The 16,396-nt window shown below is 35.8% G+C and overlaps 1 long non-coding RNA gene across 1 annotated transcript in view; it reads right to left on the bottom strand.

Annotated features, from left to right (window-relative positions):
- Nucleotides 1–6,656: 6,656 nt before the first annotated feature.
- LOC120621104 (uncharacterized) overlaps nucleotides 6,657–16,396 on the bottom strand; it is a 109,317-nt gene continuing 99,577 nt past the window's right edge. Inside the window, exon 3 of the long non-coding RNA XR_005658089.1 lies at nucleotides 6,657–6,844. This is a non-coding gene — a long non-coding RNA (uncharacterized LOC120621104). The remainder of the gene's footprint in view (nucleotides 6,845–16,396) is intronic.

The following is a 16,396-nucleotide window of genomic DNA, read 5'->3' as shown; positions in this document are numbered from 1 at the left end:
AATAAAACATTTTTGAAAATTGACAGTCAACCTGGCTAAATGACTTGCTCAATCCATATGAGATGTTTTCCAGACTCCTGCCATACTCGTCATCCTCCTCTGGTTGAAATCTTATTTGTTATTATCTTTTTTTAAATATGATACCCATTATTTGGCAATATGCCTCAGTTGTAATCCTTTTGGTACAAAGTAGCATTTCTGATCTGACCACCACTGCGAAGACAGCTGAATGAAGACTGCTGCTGCCTTTTTTTTGGAAACTCAGTCACATTATTGACTCTTTAGAATGGTCCGTAGACTATTTTGAACAGACTATTTAGAATAAACTATTTAGAACAGAAATTGAGTATATAGAATAGATATTAAGAACATGGGTACTGGAGATCTTGGGGAAAATTACTTAATCTCACTAATCCCCAGTTTTCCCATCTGTAAAGTAAATAAAATACTAGACCCTGTTTCACAAGGTTGTTATGAAGGCTAAATGAGATAACATAGCAAAAGATTTGAATATAGTTCTTAGTTCACAGAGTATAATAAATTAATTTTAGTTATTATTATAATTATTATTGTGGTTACATAAAATCTCAGCATGAAGGTTATATCATTTAGACTCCCTTCAATATTTCAAAATTGGTTTGATCTAAAGTGATGTATTTTGCCAGCTTCCTGGTGAAATATCTTTTAATTAAAAGAATAGGACGAAATAAGTAATTTTCTTCACCTGACAATAAGTATACCACTGTATTTTTATTTTTCTTATACTATAAACTCCTTCATTACTCACCAGCATTGGGTCCTTTGAATGTTTAGGACCAACAGAGCCCAGAAAACATCCACGTGGGTGGAGTAACTCCAAGATTTCAAGGTAAACTTTAGAGATTTTCACATGCACTGACATTCTATGAAAATACACAAAATTTAATGAGGCAGCTGGATGATTGAATGCTCTGAGGATCTCATCAGGGTCTTACAATTTGCTCTGTGTAAGCTTAATTAATATTCTCACAATTAGCTGGCGAAATCATGATCTTAAAGACACAGGAGGCAAAATCTCAGAATTTTTTTTTTTTTAGTGCATCCATTGAATTCCAGATATAAATAGATGGTCATCTGTGTGAGAGGTAAAGTGAATCATAATCCTATATTTAAAACAATTGATGCCTCTCCAAATCCCAAACAATTAGCTCAGAAACAGAAAAATATAAAGAAGCTAATTACTTTAAAGTAAAACATTATCTTAGAGCCTTACATGTCATATTCTAGTGATTTAAAAGGGATCACTAATTTTGCTGTATATTACCCAGGATTCTTTCCACTGCTAGCTATAGAAACTCAAATGATTTAAATAATAATAAAATGTATTGACTCACATAACTGGAAGTCAAGAAGTAGGGCAGGCTTCAGAGTTGGCTTAATCTGGGCATGCCAACTTTCTGTCTCAAAGGTGGTTTTTGGTCTCTATCCTTTTTCTTTTGTTGCCTTCATGAATTGATAGTCCCAACTTTAACTTATTCCTATGCCTATCACTTAAATGTAAGAAATATTTTCCAGAAACTCTCAACAAGTTCCCCTTGACCTCATAGGTCAGTATTGAGTCTTAGCTCCCATCCCTGAGCCAGTCATTAACTAGTGAGCCAGATTCTTTCTGAAACACATGGCTTCAGGTAAGGGAGCTGTGCACATATGAATGAAAGTTAGAGTACTCTTGGTAAAGCTGGGTAATCAATAAGGAGTAATTTTTTAAAATTTCAAGGTTTGATAAAGCATGGAATTATTTCACTTTCAGAAAATTAGTTTTTCATACTAATGAAACTTGGCTTTTAAACAATTATGAAGGAAAAAAATCCAAACCTTTTCCCATCTGGTTTTCCCCTTTGCCGAAATCATGATAATAATTTTGAGTGGGAATAACAATATTATTATGTATCCTATCTCTAGTCAGGGTTTAGAATTCTCGAATGGCTCTGAACACTTTCAAAATGTTTGAAGTTTGGAAAAACATAAGTGATAATTTCCCTTAATTTTTAGAACATTGGATTTTTAAAAACAGAGATGCAATCTGTATATAATAACCTAGACTTCAAAACGTTGTTATGTAACAGCTATTTGATGTTTGACAAGTTTTGACACTCCTTAATGAGCTTGTTTATATCTTTAATCTTAGAAATAAATTTACCAAGTACAAATCTGAGCACCAAGTACGATCAATTTAGGATTGTATCCTTGAAGAAGTAAGTAGAGTGGCATCCAAATTTAGCAAGCCACTTTTTAATTTTCTTAAAGTGGAAATGTACTATATGCCTTAATGATTTCAGTCTCAGTACTTTTTCCTTGTCTTTCATTTTCTCTAAACCAAATTAACAACCATTTTTCTATCATTAGGAACTTCTAAGCTGTAGTTTGTGAAGAAAAGCTTAATGACCTGAAGTCAGGAATGATGGACACAAGTGTCAAGCTAGTTAGGAGGTCTTAGGAAAGCCATTTTGCCTCTCCAAATTATAATTTTCTCCTCAGGTTGTGAGACTCCATAAATCCTTTATTTATTCACTTAGTGAACATTTTTTGACTGCCTATGGTGGTGTTGGGAATGTAAAGAAAAAATAAGATTTGGTCCTGTTTTTCAAGGAATTCACAGTAAAGTGGCACAGGTTGACACATAGCACAAAAAAATTTTAGAAGGGGTTAAATACAATGATGAAAATGTGAACGGGCTACTTTGGAATTACCTAGAAGGGACACTTAAGTCATCTTAAGTCTGGAGATAGATGAAGGCTAAGTTTTCTTGTAGATGATGATATTTGAGCTAAATACTGAAGGATGAATAGATATTGGCTAGGCAAAAGGAGGTTGGAGAGGAGGTGAAGACATTCAGAAAGAGAAGACAGTGTGGTCAAAGGCATGAAGACACAGCCTAATGTAAGGGGATATTATAAGCAATTCATATTATTAGAAAAAATATTGTGAAGCAGGGAGTGAGAAAAGGGAAGCTGGATCATTGCAGGAACCGGAGGCCTTGCGAGACTTTTTTTTCCCTGTAGGTGATGAGGACTCATTAGAGAATGTTATTTAAGAGTTAGATTGAAACACATTAAAATTTTTCTAACATCTCATTCTAACTCTTTTTAACTCATTTACCATTTTTCCTGAGAATATTCGCCGGAGGTGCTTGTGGCTGTAGCATGTACCCTGAGATAATTTGCAGATTACAGTCCTAAAATACCCGCAAAGTTTAATTTGAAATATCTCACTTTTATTATTATTTTTGCATCACTCTAGTGTATCGATAGTCTTTAGAAACAAATGACATCACTCTAATTATAGCATTCTGGTTTTAGTAGCAGTATTTCCATTTACAAAATATAGTAATTCTCATTTGCTGAAAATGTTAAATCCTGGAAAACATAGCATTCCTACGCATGATCTTAAATTAATGCTGGCAGTGAGCTGCACTTTTTTTTTTTTTTTTTAATGGGAAAGGGTTATTTCTATGTATGGCTTTTATCTGTAACATTTGAAACAATCTAAGGAAGAAATCTATAGTTTATCCTATAAATTTCTACCTTCCCAACCTCGCTACCATTACATCATTATTTATGTGGTTCTAGGATATTTATTGAATTCAAGTTTCCTTCTCATATTCACAGAACCAAAATAGTTGTGAAACTTTTGTTTGTTTGTTTCAAGGAAACACAGTTGTGAATTAGTAAAGTATTTGCAATAGGAGTTTAGCAAAGTTCCCACTATTACCCTGGCTTATACCACCCTCAGTTTAATTGTCTTTCCATTTTCGTAAGGTTAACTGTTTTCCTATATAACACAAGCTTAAAAAACTAGTAGAGTAATTTGTTGCCTTTGCACTGCCTGGTACATACAAAATTCTGAGTATTAAGACTAATTTTCTTCCTCCTTCTCCATCTTCCACTTTTCTTCTTCCTTCTCCTTATTTTACTTAGAAAAGTCTCTTATTAAGATGCAAATTCTAGAAGTGGGATTCATTGAACTATTATTAAATAATGGCAGTGTGAATTAGTTGACTATCAGATGCCCAATCAGAAGGGAAATATGCTTGCTGTCCAGGGTCAAGTGGCCAGTTAGAGAAAGGCTGGAAAGTCTAAGATGGAAGGACCAAACATAAGCTCTACCTTTTCACCGCAGAGAGCCATTTTTAGCCAGTATGGTTTTTCTAGTAAAGCGAGAAAGGGTTAAGAAGTGCCTAATGCTTCTTAACAAAATAATAGAAGGGTCTATTATTCAAATAGGGGTGTTAAAGAGAAAACCACAAGCCTTAAATGGTGTCATTTGTGCTCAAGCCCAAGATAACAAACCTAGATTTCACAACTGCACTAGTTGCTGTTTCAATCTTTCCTAGAAATATAATCTTAATCAACCAGTCTGGAATTTTCTGGTCAAGAAGCTGTAAGATTATGTCACTTGAGCCCTTTCCATTCCCCATAGAAAAAAGAGTCAATCTCAATGATAAAAAAAATCTTTGCCTTCCTTTCCCCTCAAAAGTAGATGTCCTAGTCTAAAAATAATCCTCTCTTTCCTTTTGTTAACAGCTCTCTTGCCCACCCTTCTTTCTGTGAAAATCTTTCATTTTGTACAACCCCTTGGGAGCACCATTCTAGTTGCTAGATAGGGTGCTGCCTGGTTCATGAATCGCTTTAAAAAAGCCAATTAAATCTTCAAATTTACTAGGTTAAATTTTTTTTAACCAGAAGTCCAAAGCCACTAAGTAGAAGTACCTTTCCTCAGTATAACTACAAGCAATGTTGTCTTAGAAAATAATAGAATGCTTGCCTTGCTGATGTGCTAATCTTTCTTAGGTGACCTGGTAGGAAAAGTAATTGCAGCTCTCTATGGTGAGGAAACTGACCTGAAATGGGAACATCTATGGTCATCTTGATCTCGCTTATCGGATGAGAGTCCACATCCCAATATTCCCACACTTTGGTTTGAATGAACAGAGATTTCATAAGTCCTGGCAAAGAGTGAAACACATTTCTCTCAGAATTCCCCAGAAGGAGAGGTGGAGTCACTAAAAAACTTGAAGAGCGTGCCACATGGAGGTTTGAACAAAAAGAGAGAAAATTGGGAGCTGTTTGTAAGACAGAAAGAGAAAAAGCATACAAGATGAGCATTTCTTCATGAGACTTAAATCTGAAGTGCTTTATTATAAGCTGTCTAAAAGAATGATTAAGTAGAGTGAATACCTATGACTTCTAATCTTCTTCATTGCCTTATAAGACAGGCTTCATGTATGCAGTCTTAATTTTTTCTTCCAACTTATATTTGATAAGTGACAATGGAGCATGAGTAGAGGAGATATGCACAGTATTGTAATACACATGTATGCCACCACTTTCATTCCTTTTTAAAAACAATTTATTTTTATGAAGTTTATTGGGGTAACATTGTTAATACAATTATATAATTTTTAGATGTACATTATCATTTGACATCTGTATATTCCATTGTATGATTACTACCCAAAGTCCAGTTTCCTTCAGCTGCCATATATTTGATCCCTTTACCCACTTTACCCTCCCCCTATCCCCCTATATTTAACTCCCTTTAACCCATCCACCTTCCCCCTCCTTCCCCACCCCACTAGTAACCACTAGTCTATAGTCCTTTGGTGACCACTAGTCTGTAATCCATGTCCATGAGTCTCTGTCTGTTTGTCCTGCTCATTTTTTGCTTTTAGATTTATATCCCACACATAAGTGATATCATGCGATTTTAAACTTTTTCTATCTGGCTTATTTCACTTAGCATGATTATATCAAGGTCCATCCATGTTGCTGCAAATGGCAGTATTTCATCTCTTCTTATGGCTGAGTAATATTCCATTGTATATATGTACCACAGCTTCTTTAGCCAATCATCTATCGTAGAACACTTCAGTTGCTTCCATGTCCTGGACACTGTGAATAATGCTGCTATGAACATTGGTGTGCAAATATCTTTTTGGATATGGGTTTTCAAGTCTTTGGGGTAAATATTCAGTAGAGGAATTTCTGGATCATATGGTAGATCAAGTCTTAGTTTTTTGAGGAACCTCTGTACTGTTTTCCGTAGTGGCTATATCAATTTGCAGTCCCACGAACAGTGTATAAAAGTTCCTTTTTCTCCACATCCTCTCCAACCTTTGTTATTACTTGTCCTGTTGATTATAGCTATTCTAACAGGTGTGAGATGGTATCTCATTGTGGTTTTGATTTGCATTTCTCTAATAGCTAGTGATGTTGAGCATCTTTTCATATATTTGTTGGCCATTTGTATGTCCTCTAGAGAGAAGTGTCTGTTCAGGTTCTTTGCCCATTTTTTGATTGGATCATTTTGTTGTTGTTGTTATTGAGTCATATGAGTTCTTTGTATATTTTGGATATTAGACCCATATCGGAGGTGTTGCTTGCAAATATATTTTCCCATTTGGATGGTTCTCTCTTTACCTTGTTGATGATTTCTTTTGCTGAGCAGAAGTTTTTTAGTTTGATGTAGTCCCATTCATTTATTTTAGCTTTTACTTCCCTTGCTTTTGAGGTCAAATTCATAAAATCCTCTTTAGGTCCAAGGTCCTTGAGTTTAGTTCCTATGTTTTCTTCTATGCATTTAATTGTTTCAGGTCTTATATTTAGGTCCTTAATCCATTTGGAGTTAATGTTGATGTGTGGTGATAGACAACAGTCTAGTTTCATTCTTTTGCAGGTGGCTTTCCAGTTTTCCCAGCACCATTTATTGAAGATGTGCCACCATTTTCTACCACCCATTCACATCTAGTGTTCAGGATGTCCCATTAGCATGAAATTCCTCTGGAACCAGGACAAGTGGCAATTCACTGAGATTCAAAGCAAGTACAAGGTAAGCTTGTTACATCTATGTTTGAGTAAGCAGAGGCTCTAACACTCACAAAAGGCTAGGCTTTTTGTTTGCACTAGAACTTACTTCGGATTCAGAAAGAAGGCAATGATGTTCTAGGAAACATGAACTACTCAGTATCATATCCTTTCCAACTCATGTTACGTCCCTTGTTTTAGCTAACCACTTAACTAAAAATGATGCCAGTCAGTCCTTCCTTACTCTTCAATAACTTGAAGGTAGAAAGTATTTGTAGAATGTGCACATATCAAGGGATGAAAGAAAAACAGTAGTTTTGTGCAGTGATTCCACTGTTCTAGTAAGAACAAATACATTTGCAATTATGAGCTATGAAATACGAATTGTGTAATTTCAATAATTCTGCATACAAATTCAGTGCTCTCATATTTGCTTTAAAATTGGCAATGCACAAAATAAAGAATAGTAAAATTCATGCTAATTATTTAACATTTTCATTTATTTTTACTTGAACAACATTAAATAGCAAATAAAAAAACACCATGACAATTTGAAGAGCCTTTCCGAAGAAAAGAAAAAGCTTTTCACTCAGTCCAATTATCCTTTTTCTTGCCATCAGAAATTGGGTGGAGGAGAGCATTGCATTCCAACCCCAACTCATAGGCAGTTAATCTGCCTCTTGTTAACTCAACCATGGGAAGACCCACTGGGCTTGAGAGACAATAGAGTGACTCCCATGATGACCTCTATAAGTAAGGAAAGTACACTTTAGAAAAAGACAAAAGGGAAGTCCTAGCCTACCATTTAAATAAATAAATAAATAAATAAATAAATAAATAAATAAATAAATAAATAAATAAATGACATATAACATTATGTAAATTTAAGATATATGATGCATTATTTGATATACTTATATGTTGCAGTGATTGCCATTGTAGCAATATTTAGCACCTCTATCACATTACATAATTATCCTTTCTTCCAGCCCACCATTCTTAACACTTGGGATTAACTGTCCCCTACCAAAATATAGGGATGTACATATTTAGCCCTAGATTTTACTAAAAACAAAGTCTCATCTAAAACAAAATTCATGCTTCTAGCATATTGCTTCCAAATTCAAGAACAATTATCTTTAATAGTTAAGCTTTGGTTTGGCTGCAAGTGACAGAAAGCCCCCCGCCCCCAGATAGTGACTTTAGCACATTCAAAGTCCTTTTTAGTCTGATTTATAAATATAGAAGTGATTCAGGGCTGGTATGTGCTCTACAGTGAGAGCAACCTAAGTCCTTCTTTTTTGTTGCTCTGTTCGGCACAACCTATATTCCCAAGGCTGCCTTGAGAATCAAGATGTCTGTAGCCATCGAGCCTGTCTGCAGAATATCAGGAAAGACAAAAGGAGAGACGGGGGAATGCTCTCTTCTAGAAATTGAGCACACCGCTTTCACTCACATCCTACTAGCCTGAATTTAGACATATCATTATATTAGGTGCAAAAGACACTAGGAAAGGTAATACTACATCTCACCTAAAAATAAAGGGTTCTGTTTACAAGAAAAATTAGGAGAATGGAAGTTGCGGGAAACCATCACTGTGCCAAATCATATTTTCAAGTCATTCATAAACTTATCTTTCTGCAAACAGTTCTCACATTTGTAAATCCGTTTAGTGCAGTGCCTAATATATCACATAGTAGTAGGTAATTAATAAATGTTGTTCAATTGTTTCTCAAATCATGATCACTAAATTTATAAAGTTTCCTAATATTTCTAATGTCTATTCATTTTGATTGGTAACTCAGAAGCACATAAAAAAGAATATCACTTAAACGTAATAAAAATAATTTAAAAATAATCACACTCTATGTTATCTGTTTACAAATCAAATGTATTTTCTAATATCAGATATTCTTAAAGTGGATTCTATCTGAAAATTATAGACAAACTTGAGTGTGCACAGATAGTTTTTTAGGGAGTTTTTCTGAAGGCTGATTTATGGAATATATCCATTATCCATAACTATTATTGTTGTTATTCACGTTTCTGATTCAGAAAGTCTGGTGTTGGGCTCAGGAATCAAAATTTTCAGAGGGTGCCCAGGGTAATTACTATGAAAAACACTACCACAAAGTGTAGCATATTGGATTACGTTTGCCTGTGGTTTGCTCTTCCAAAGCCCAGTATAGAATCAAATCATTAAAGGTATGATTATGAAGCCCAGAATACCTTCTTCCTATACCTTCCAGGCTCTTATATTTGGGGTTTTCTCTCTGTTAACTATTCCTTCCTATTTCTGCTTTATTCCTGATTCTTCCCCATACAACATACTCTGAAGTTCTTTACAGCACAAGAAAAGAAGCCTGAGAAGCCTTGATAACTTCACTTGCAGATGTAATGGATTGGCAAGCCAAAGACAAGAATGAAATAGATGTTATTTGCTATATTACATTCATTTATTTGACCCTTAAGTTGGTAAAATAAAAATGTTTTTACTCAGTGTGTTAATAGTATAGCTAATAAGTACGTATTCTAATGTTATATTTAAGCAATATTTGGCTTTAGATAGAGCACATTACTAAGAAATAATTAGAATTTTGAGTTTCAATGTTGATTTTATCCTGTGATTCAATGTTTTATAAGTGTGCTATACATATCTTATATACATAAGGTAGTTTTAAGTGGTACCTTTGAAAATTTTAAATTTGAATAGTTTTATATATATTTTAACTCTTACCTTGCATTTATGGCAAGCAGCTCTGAATTTTTACTTGTAGAAATGATACAAAGTTTTTTCTACAGTAATTTTTAAGTAAAAAGTGAGTTAATGTAATGAAGAATATTAAGTAAAGAGTGTTTAAGCAATTAGAATCAAATTCTAACCTCCCCAACCCTATTTCTTCACATGTAAAATGAGAATAATAATACTAACTCAGAGAATTGTAATGTTAAATGAAATAATTCATGTATATAATGTGTTCAGTATTGATAACTATTATTATTGTTATTAATATCATTAACATGGATCAGATTTTCATGTGCATTATTTTGATGTTTAATGTGAAATCTGCCTGGACATTGAAAGATTACCTAGGCTTGCAAAAAAAAAAAAATTGGCTTCTCAAAAGATGGTCTCGAAATAAAGGCATAATATTAAATATCCATTGGTAGGGTATTTGTTAAGCAAATTATGACCCTGTTATTCAGCAGAATATTATGTAGTCATTAAAAGAAATGAGAGCTGACCAGAGTATAGATGTATGGCTGGAGCTGGAGGGGCCATCTTGAACAAAGGTGCCCTTGGGCAAAAAGGTCCCACATGGTAGAGCAACAAGATAGAAGCCATTTCCCTGAGGACATAAAGAGAAGAGGCTCCATACTAGCCCTGACCTGCCTTCTTCCAGACTTTAGAGTAAAAACAAACAAAAACAAACAAACAAACAAAAAAACTTCCTTCTTTAAGTTACTTTGGGTTTCTATTGTTTCCAGCTGAAGATAATGAAAACCTATACAACAGAAGATTACAATATATCATGGTGAGCATCACTGCTTACACAGAGGGGCCCCCATAGCCCTGTCTTGGGGTTCAGGAGAGGCTTTCTGAGGAGATCTTAAAAAAAAATAAATGAGATAGATCCAAGTATACTGATATAGATCCAATTCTAACATAAATTATTATTAAGAGAAAGGGAGAAAAGCAAGGTATAGAACAATATTTTAATAAATTATCAATAGAGTGAAAAAGGATATATACATATATATATATGTGCTTTTATAGATTTATAAAATGCCTTTTATAGATTTATAGATTTTTTTTATAAATTTATAGATTTATAAAATGCCTTTAATAAATCTAATGTAAATGTGAAAATGATCTTTTATTTTGGTCTTGTGATTTTATTTCCAAGCCATTTGTTTCATGCTCCATTTTCACAAAGGGGGTTTGGTCTAACCCTTTGGAGATTCGTTCATAATAGCTAATTTTGGAATCCTCTGTTTGACACTGACTGGTAGTCCAGTCTCTTCCATCTGAACAATATATCACAGCATACTCTAAAAATTATACCAGGAAAGGATCTGAGACATAATTCCTATTCTGAGAGTGAGATGGGGGTATTAAACAAAAGAAATCCCAAAATGCACAGCAAATGGGTCTTTCTGGTACTTTGATTATTAAATTTACCAAAACTCTTGCTTTTGCAGTTCTTGAAGGAAAGAATGTTTTCAAAGCAACAGTAAAATCTAAAAGACTCTTTAAGGCAAGGTCAGATACATTACAGTGGAAAAACGGTGGCATGCTTGTGAAAGCTTACGATCATACTTGGCTTTGCTTTGTGTTGAAAGTGACCAAAACTAATCAGGTCCAGAAGAGCATTCAGTAAAGCTGCTTTTCTGACTCTCTGCCTCTGCCCTTCCTGATTCTGCCTCTGAGCAGATTGCGGGAGACTGGTGCCAACTCTACATTGCTTAATAATAATTCTCATTAGCATGCTGCCTTGGATGTGTATTGCAGAGCAAATTTAGCTCCTCTTCAGTGTGATCAAGAGAGCACCACAAAATTCTCAGAATGTGCAAAGGGTTGGAAGCCCTCAGGAGAGAGGATACTTCGGATGGGCTCAGCACTCTTTCCTTTTTCTCCCTGACATGGCCAGGATAGACAAAGAGAAATTTTAACACCACACCTGGAACCTTGTGTTCTTTCCGCTTTTTCACTTGTGGCCCTCAGAGATTTCAGTTGTTTGTGGTTTCCTATTTCAGAGTCTGATAAATGCACATGTCCATGGCCTGTCCAAGCCCAGTGCCCCTGTGGAGTGAATTCTATTAGCTCTGTTCTGTGCCTTTGACCATACTGCCACAGGCCGTGTGTACCTGCAGCTCCATGACTTTCCTGAGGTCGTTCACATTAGATTTCGTTATGAAAGTGGATAGATGCTGTTTATTCTCCTACAGATGCTAGGGTGACTGAATGACACTCTGAGGAGACACGCGCAACCTTGCACATTCACAGCCTACTTAACAGAGGCCAGATTTCCCACAAAGGCTTTCACATACCGTCTGCTATCACATGATACCACGTGCCAGGTCCTTATAGGAAATGTATTTGATCACCCAGTTTCTCATTCTCCTTTAAAAATGGCAAATTGAACAAGACATTAAGTAGGTTTCGCACTAAAGGAATTAGGTGCATATCGAATGTAGTGAATTAAAGGAAATTTTTATTGTAATCACCGGCTGCAAAATGACAATCACACACCCTTATGAGAAATTTAGAGAACTTATCAGACTTAGTGGCCAGCAGAGAGATACTTAAATTTTTTTTGTGAATTTACTTGCCAGGAGAACCGAGAAAAAAAATGTTTAGAAGGAGAGTCCAAGGCATTTTGTGGTTCCATATTGTTTTCATTCTCCTGCTGGCTATTATTTCTGATCGAATGCTGAACTCAGTTGTAAAGAAGTGCCACATTGTGAAAGGGTGACAGAACACAAGCAGGAGAGAGAACTGGTGTAAAGTATACCAGGGAACAAACGAATTAGTATATCCTGCCACGTCTCACTCTTGAAGGATGGCACCTTCTTTGTTAATTGAAAAGAAATGTAAAATGGGGGAGATAGCAAAAAAAATTAACAAAATAGAAGGTTTCTGTCTCTTCTTTCCCTCTTCTCTTTCCTGACCTATGACAGCGCACTGTAATGTTTCACAGTCTTGCATTTTCATGTATTATTCTGATACTGTCTGTAGGGAGCCTAGAACTGGCTGCCAGAGAGAGGCTGTAATTGAAAGTTCTTTCAAGAGAAGGACTTCTATCAGGCCTGCCGAGGGAATAGGAGCTCCACCTGCTGACTTTTTTATGTTTGCCGACTCTGAAAGAATGCAAAGCATAAAGAAATTGAATGGCAGTTATTTCTTTTATAATTTCTCAGTGGAAATATAGTTTTCAAAATTATTGATAAGATGTACTGGTCTAACCAGAGCTTTCAAGATGAAATTGCAATCTATAACTTGTTTTAAGAGTGGGGATTATGTTTGGGTTCCCTGAGCCAGTCTAAGTAATTACTTTAATCTGTAACAACATATAAATTCATAAGTTGTTGCTACCATGGCTCTTAGGGAGTACTTGACTTTTCAAACCCTGCATCTCTCAGCCATTAATTTATACTACACTGGCCCATGTGTGTATCGTTTTAAGAAGCTGTAGTCTCTTGTTATAGATAATTTGGAAGAAATTTTAGGTGTTTTTGATCTAAGGAATAAAGTAAAAACATAAAATATTTTCAGAAGCATAGACATGATTTGACTATTTGTAGTCTGCATTTCAGAGAGAAGCTGTGCAGCTATACAATACCCACGTGAAACCATAAGCTATCCTTTTGTCTTTTCTTGGCAAAAACTGCCCCGAGGGAGCACAGAGTACATCACCAATGTGCTGGGTGGCTTAGCTCCCTGGATGGGGAGATCTTTGAGGGCAGGCACATCACCCACTCCTTTCAATCTCAATGGTGTGGATTTTATTTCTTATCTAGATCTTGTTCATTAACAAATGATAAACTAATTACTTGTTGGATTCACTCAAAAAAAAAAAATGAACGCTTTATTTATGACTTGAGTTTTGTGCTTAGAAAAACATTTTATAATATTCTTACATGTGAGCATTGTGAATCCTCTTCTGTCCTCATATGAGCCATTAGAAGTGGCAAAGGTATACAACTCAAGCATCCTCTCAGACCTTACATCTGAATAGCCAGATGATTCCTATGGAGGTCTTAGTTAATTAGTTAGTTAGTTTTGGTTTTCCTAACAAGATTCCCCATTACCCTTCTTCTGGTCACATAATGTGTACCACATGAGCTACTCTCTACTCCTCATTCAGGGATGGTCACATGACCCCATCCTCCTGGTCCAATCACAGTCCTTTCCTGGGATTAATCTGGGGACAGTGGGAGGAAGATGCTATCTTTTTTTCTAAGGAGTCGCAAAGTTGTAGGTACTTGTGGCCATGTTTTTTGTCATGTGGTGACAACCTGGCTGAAGTGGGGAAAACAAGCCAGACGAAGTCAGGACTGATAGGAATGAGAGCCTGCCAGCAGGAGAAAAAAAAAAAAAAAAAGTTTTAGTAGGTCTCACTCTCCACCTGCATCTCTTGAGGCCCTGGTACCTTATAGCCCTTCTTTTGTTTCTGTGGGATACCCTGGTTATCTCCTCATGAATCCCATTTCTGGCTTAAATGACTTTGTGATGGGTTTCTGTTATTCAGAACCAAAAGAGGCCTGACTACCAGAACTCCATACAACAGATAAGAGAGGGATGTGTCTGACAACTAAATAGTTACAGAGAAGCAAAGAGCCCTCATTTTCTCTGTTGAGACTGGAATTACAAAGGATGGAGAAAGAGGAACAGAAACATTTCTCAGGAGTTTTAGATAACAACAAAAACTAGTATTTGCATAGTACTCTACAGTTTTCAAAGTACCTTCATAATCATTTCCTCTTTTGACAGTCACAAAAATTTTGTGAAACAGAGAGTACAGTGTATAATTATATACATTTTGCAAACATAACAGAATGGCAAGGGGAAGTTTTTCCTGCAGTTCTGGAATTATAATATATATCCATAGATGAACATAAAAGATCCTAAAGCATTTTACATTCTGAGTCCAGAGGATCCTCAGTTTTGATCCTAGCCTCTCTTTTCACAGGTTTACTGGGAAAAGTCAGTTCAGAGTACCCACACGATGAACCCCAAATGCAAAGACAGCCAAGAGAATCACTTGTGAGTACTGGGGCATCTGTAAAGCAGAGATTGGCAGATCACTTCCCAATTTGACATCAGTTTCACCAGCAAGTCCTGCCTTTCTGTCTTTAAACAGTTGAGTACAGAGATAAAAAAAAAAACAGAAAAAGTGGAGTAAAAACCAATGCTCAGAAAGGTTACTTTCCAAGGCCATGAAATGAGGTAGCAGCAGAGCTGAGGTTTAAATACACACCATTGATGCTCACACTTTAGCATGCATCAGAACCATGGGGTGTATTGTGTGGCACAGAGAGAGTTGTTAAAATACAGATTTCTGGATCCTACCCCCAGTATCTCCAATTCAGTAAATTTGAGGAAGGACCCAAAACTACATTTCTAACAAGTTTCCAGATGATGCTGGTGTTCCTGGCCCAGGGACCCCCCACCATGAGAGAACCATTAATCCAGATCATCTCACTTCAAATTCTGGGCATTATGTATACTGCACCCCATTAACAATGCACCAAGGAGTGTTCACTACCTGTCCCATTGCCCTAAAGATATCTTATCAATGTTCTGAAATTATGTTCCAAGAAATAATATTTTGTAGCAAACATACACTTTTAGTGTACCTCTGCAATTTTGTACTATAGATCTGGAATATAATATAGCTACTCTGGACATGAGCTACAAAAGCTGAGGTGGAAAGTAAAAATTCTAAACTCTGAAGTGCATGTTACTTTTAAGTGTATTTGAATTGAGAAGAGTATGATTTAGGAGCAGGGCTAAGCAGTATACATGGGAAATATAACTTGGGCTTTTCACATAAAATGTACATCAGGAGAAAAAATAAAGCAGAAAATAAACAAGATGAACTCAAAATACTGTAGCAAATGTTGGGCTGAAACACTGCCAGGTGTGGAGGTGTAGAAAAATGAACACACATTTTGGTGGCAATGCACAAAACTGTTTAAATCCTTATACAGAAGTTTCTGAAAACTATAATTTTGGCATGGATCTAGGAGTAGAGTTACTAGATTTATCACATAGGCAAACCAACAATATTCTGTAAGAACTGCCCCGTCCAGCCTTAGATGTTACATAACTCCCCTAAAACATCACCTCCACATATGTGAGAGAATGGAACACAGAGAAATAAATTCTGAAATTTCTTCCGTACAATAAAAATATACCAGAAGGTGTGAATTCTCAATAACTGGTAGCTAGCTCATAGTCTCTTAACAAAGTAATATTCCTACAAAGGACTCAAATTGATATTTTTGGTATATGAAAATATATATGCATAGATGTATATAAATATGTATCTTTTTCTTTAAAATGTTTTATTCTTCTTGTGGTCAGTGTTGATGGCAGAGGAAAAGTTTGAGGTGGCAGAAGCCAGTCTACACATGTATGGTAGTGACCAGCAACTTTTAAATAATGACACCTAAAATATTCATTTATTTTCTAGAAAATGGTAGATGAAGGGCAGGCATAGAGGCAGGTGCAACAGCACATTTGTCCTGCAAAGAAATTAATGAAGTTTTGAAGCCACAATCTAGTAATTGTTACCTTGGGGGAAGTTCTTATCAGCCTCAAGGTTTTGATTGTAGAACTCAAGGGTCATCAGGGAGAAGGGAAAGCAGAGAGCTATGCCTCTTCCCACAAATGCTGATGCCCCTAACTGCCTTTCTGATGGTGGGGTGAAGACCCAACCTTATACAGAGTGGAGAAGAAAGTCTCTGACCCAGTGACTGTTCTTTGTGTCTCTAAGCCCTATCTGTGAATGGATTTCCTTTGGCAGGATTTCTAAACATTGAACCAT

This window comes from Pteropus medius, unplaced genomic scaffold (genome assembly GCF_902729225.1).
Source record: "Pteropus medius unplaced genomic scaffold, Ma_sr-lr_union100, whole genome shotgun sequence".
Taxonomy (NCBI): domain Eukaryota; kingdom Metazoa; phylum Chordata; class Mammalia; order Chiroptera; family Pteropodidae; genus Pteropus; species Pteropus medius.
This window is presented reverse-complemented; position numbering and strand designations above follow the sequence as displayed.